Raw genomic sequence first — 5,279 nt, 5'->3', positions numbered from 1 at the left:
GAGAAAGGGAGGAGAACTGGCTATGTCCAAGTTCACCCAGAGAAATTTCCTCCAGTTGTTATTGCCCTTAATTTCCTTTTGTGGTAGAAATGATGTGAAATTAAAAAGTCGGATTCTCTAATCTTCCTCTTGTCATTCTCTTACTAGTCTTCTGGAAAGCAAACAGCGAGCATGGTATTTAATTTACAAACACTAAGTTCTATTAGAAAGCCATTGTCCTGAATATACATGCCTAAGTACAATAGATTCATTTTAGTGAATGAATGTATCCCAGAAGATTAGAAAATACTGGAAGTTGTAGTCATTGAAAATAGAATTTAAGTTCAGTATTTTCTATGGTCCTCTCTAGAGCTTAAATTCCTGAAATGAATAGCTGCGTCTTGACTTCGGATTTTCAGCACCAAGGACAGTGACCATAATTTTGCTGAATGGATTACTAAATGAATGATGAATGAATGGCAATCTGGTTTATTTAATCATGTATGCATTTCAGCAGATGGTAGAACTTAGGGGTGTACCCCCCACTCATCACTTGTCAAACCTTGCAAGCTTCATTTTGACTTTCTCACACCTGTTCACCCTCTCTTGGAACACACTCAGTTCTCAAGCCCTAGCCATGTTCGAAAATTAAACACCACCACGTTGAGTCAAAGCAAATAAAATCAATTGATGCATCATAATTTGAATGAGTATTGGCAAACGCCAAGTCTGGCAGACAGATGGAATTCTACAAAGAAGGTACAGATGGACCAGTTAGCCCTGAAGGGAAATCTTTCAATGTTTGTTTGAAGAAAACACAAATGTTTTATTTCAGTACAACTTTCATTGTTGTTATTGTTGAAGTTGATATTTTCAAACCACGAAAATATCTTTTGAAGTGTGAGACCTGTTACAAATACCTGCTTACTTTGTATTGTTTTTTCTTAATCGGCCTTCCAGAAGATATTTATTTGTTTTAAATTAGAGACTTACAAAGCTATCTTTATCCCATCAGAATTACTGAACTTGATATTTTCAAACCCTGAAAATATTGTTAGAAGTATGAGACTTGTTACAAATATCTGCTTATTTTGTATTATTTGTTCTTAATCAGCCTTTCAGAAGATACTTGTTTGTTTTAGAGACTTACAAAGTTATCTTTATCCCATCAATATTTCAGAATTAATGCAAAGATTCCTAGCATAATAATCATTAAATACTTTTGTTATTCCAGAAGAGAGTGTTTCTGAGCAGATTTCTTAGAGTCAGATAACAATACAAATATTTTAGCTCTTAAGAGTGATTGAAAATCATTTCAGAATTAGAAAATGCAGTTTTTAAGAATTTCGTTGTTTTAAGAAATGTAGAGTGTGCAATCGTAGGTGTTGATTATAGAGAGAAAGACACTGTAGAAACGTAAACCTCCTAAGAAACTAAATTAATTGCATAAGGAAGCTCTGGTCCGAATAATGCATTTTATTTTAAATTTGTGGGTCTTGTGAGCTAGAGCTAAATATGCTATCACAGGTGTTTATTGTTTTACGTTGCCTTTAACACCATCCTGGGAAGCTACAGAATCTAACCCTATGTTTTGTAGAATTAGTACTTCTTACTACTCAATAAATATTTAATGGTATGATAGGCTAACCATACTAATGTGTTGAAAATTTTAATTTCCTGCATTCCTGTGTGATTTAGCATTGTATTAATGAAAACTTTTAAGAGTCTAAACTTGGGAGAATACAGAAAAGTTCAAAAACTAAGTTGAAACTTTGCCAACCAAATAGCCCTCTCTCCCTCTTGGATTAGAAAAGTTGTCTGAATTAGCTGATTATCTCCATGGAATAGGTTTACTCGTGTGATGTTGTTATTCACAACGAAACTTCTCGTTTTTAAAGAACAGACCCTCAAAGGAAGACCGTCATTGAGAACTCACTCAGAATGGAGATAAGGTGATTCAACTATCTTTTCTTGTTTGTTTGTTTTTTGAGATGGAGTCTCATTCTGTCGCCCAGGCTGGAGTGCAGTGACGTGATCTTGGCTCACTGCAAGCTCCACTTCCCGGGTTCATGCCATTCTCCTGCCTCAGCCTCCCGAGTAGCTGGGACTACAGGTGCCCTCTACCATGCCCGGCTAATTTTTTGTATTTTTAGTAGAGACAGGGTTTCGCCGTGTTAGCCACGAGTTCTCGATCTCTTGACCTCATGAACCTCCTGCCTTAGCTTTCCAAAGTGCTGGGATTACAAGCGTGAGCCACCGCGCCTGGCCTCAACCATTGTTTTAAGACGGTGTCTTTATTTGGGACAATAACTTCTACCTATTGTCTTAGCTTAGGTTGAAGTTGTAGAAAATAGCCTGTTAGCACCAGTAGGAAATAGTGACAAAAACCTACTACAGGTGACTTTTAATGATAGGTCTCATTTATCTCTCAGGACCCTGCTTCTGAACTTACAAGGTCACTGTCTGACCCTGTTATATATAATGCATAATTTTTCTAATGTGATAGGAGACAGAAGACATGAAAAGTTGCAGTTAAGTTTTAATAAAAGAAAATCCAACATGAATGCAGAAATAGCCCAGGAAATCTGTTCCTCTGGAAAATTGATGGACAATACTCAAGTATATAGACATACACTACTTAAACCATAGCAATTGGTTTGTTATTTTGTGGTGACATTTATGAACACATAAAATATATCGTAAGTATACAATGGAAATGTATTCATAACAAAATCAGGACAACATTCAGCTGCAAAAAATACTAAATGACATTCTTACGAAGATATTCTCATCAAATTTAACTGTGGGATATTTGCTTTGACAAAAATTACATAGATTCTGCACATTTTTCTGTAACTATAAATACATTAATTTGTAGCATGCTTTACCTTCCTCTTTGTTCAAACTGGTTTATTTCTTAAGTTCTGGCAGAAAACAAGAGATACTTAGAATGCATAATTGGATGTGATTTTCAGGGAACATTTTCAATGAGAGAAAGGCAAGGAGATTGGTAATTAGTTTTAAATAAAGTCACACAGTCGTTTAACCTGTTTTCTGGAAAAGAAGTAACAAAGACTTTGCTAAATTTAGAATGGAAAAAACAAGCAAAACTCTGAGATTCTATTTAGTGAGAAAAGGAAGATTACCTGTAACATTTGTTTTCTGGAACTTTCTTTAGGAAGTTCAGGTTTTACATTGTCAAATTACTAGAGGTAATATTGGAAGAAGTATGGGAAACGATAAAAGTTATGGTTCTAGATTTTGCCATTGGTTGAAATGTGATTTTATTATCTGCTTATTTATGATTGGTTAGAGGTGCCATGGCTATGTTCCATGATGACTTAAAGATTTTTAAAAAATCTTTAAGTCATCATGGAACATAGCCATGGCACTCTAACATCATATTTTAAGTATCATTAAGATACTTTGTCAAATTTTGTCAAAAAAAATGCCATGTCCTAGTTGATTTTGTCTTTTATATTTATAATGCTAATTCATATTTCTCTTTTCAAGTTGAATTCTGATAACTTATGTAAATCAAGGCTTCAACCTGGTTCTTAATTTGCTGTGGTGAGGGAAAATTTATGAAATATGGTTCTATAAAAGACAGAGTGGCAGCAGGGTGGGGTGGCTCACGCCTGTAATTCCAGCACTTTGGGAGGCTGAGGCCAGCAGATCACAAAGTCATGAGATCGAGACCAAAATGGCCAACATGGTGAAACCCTGTCTCTCCTAAACATAAAAAATTTAGCTGGGAGTGGTGGCATGTGCCTGTAGTCCCAGCTACTCAAGAGTCTGAGGCAGAAGAATCACTTGAACCGGGGAGGCAGAGGCTGCAATGAGCCGAGATCGCTCACTGCACTCCAGCCTGGCAAAAGTGCGAGATTCCGTCAAAAAAAAAAAAAAAGACAGAGTGGCAATGCCAAAGGAAGTAGATCACATGAGAGATTATTTGCAGTGGGTCACATAAACACTGGCTTCCAGGATGGCAGACTGATTTACTTCATTGGATTGAATTATGACCTTCTAAAGCTCTTTATTCATTCTGGTCAGTGAATAAACAGAATGTGTTATTGAATAAATTTAGTAAATGTTTATTGGTATTTAAAATACATTACTATTTTCAAAGATGTGGAATATTATAAAATGAATTCAGTTACAAAATTTATTCAATAACTAAAATAACTAAAATGGCATTTTAGTTATTGCAATATTTTATATATTATTAGATTATTATGGTGCCATAGATATGACCTGTGAAGACTTTTATGCAGTTATTATTATTAGATTAAATTATACAATTTAATCTAGATCATAGATTAAATTATACAATTTAATCTAGATCATAGATTAAATTATACAATTTAATCTAGATCATAGATTAAATTATACAAACTTGACTGAATAGTTTTGATGAATACACATCTTGTCCATAGAGTGTTTATTCTGTGTTATTTTCCTCAAATAATCATTACCCATTTATGATTGTAGGATATATATATATAAAATAATTGTCAGATATTTCTCTAATCTCTGGGTACAATAAAAATATTAAATTTTATGTACCCTAACAAACAACACAATAAAAAATAAACCCCAGATGATTTAAAGCATAATAATAAATAAATAAAATGTTACTTAAAGTAATAGAATAAAATAATAGGGATACTACTTTGATTAGCTTCAGTTGAAAGAGGACCTTCTAAGCAAAATACACAACAAAATATTAGAAGAGAGAAGATTGAGATATTAAACACTAAAATTATTTTTCATTTTAAGGGTAAAATATATTATAAATAAAAATGTAATGTATTTGCAACATATATGAAAAGAATCAATAACCTTGTCATTCAATGTGCTTCTATAAAAAATAAATAAAGATCCAAGAGACTGTGCACGGTGGCTCATGCTTATAATCTCAGTACTTTCAGAGGCCAAGACAGAAGGATCACTTGAGCCTACGAGTTCAAGCCCAGACTGGGAAACAAAGTGAAACCTCCTCTCTTCAGAAAGTAAAAAAGAAAAAAGTTACCAGACATGGTGGCACATGCCTGTGCTGTCAGCTATAGGGGAGACTAAGGTGGGAGGATTGCCTAAGCCCAGGAGGTCAAGGCTGCAGAGAGCTGTGTTTGTGCCACTGTACTACAACTTGGGGGTCAGAACAAGACCCTGTCTAAAAAAATAATAATAAAATTAAGAAAAAAGAATATAAGAGGATAATGGGTGAAGTCTATGAACAGATACTTCATAAAAGAAATGCAAAATTTCTAGAAGTGCATATAAAATCTGATTATATATAT

The sequence above is a fragment of the Rhinopithecus bieti genome, unplaced genomic scaffold (assembly GCF_001698545.2).
Source record: "Rhinopithecus bieti isolate Rb0 unplaced genomic scaffold, ASM169854v2 scaffold_1618, whole genome shotgun sequence".
Classification (NCBI taxonomy): Eukaryota; Metazoa; Chordata; class Mammalia; order Primates; family Cercopithecidae; genus Rhinopithecus; species Rhinopithecus bieti.
This window is presented reverse-complemented; position numbering follows the sequence as displayed.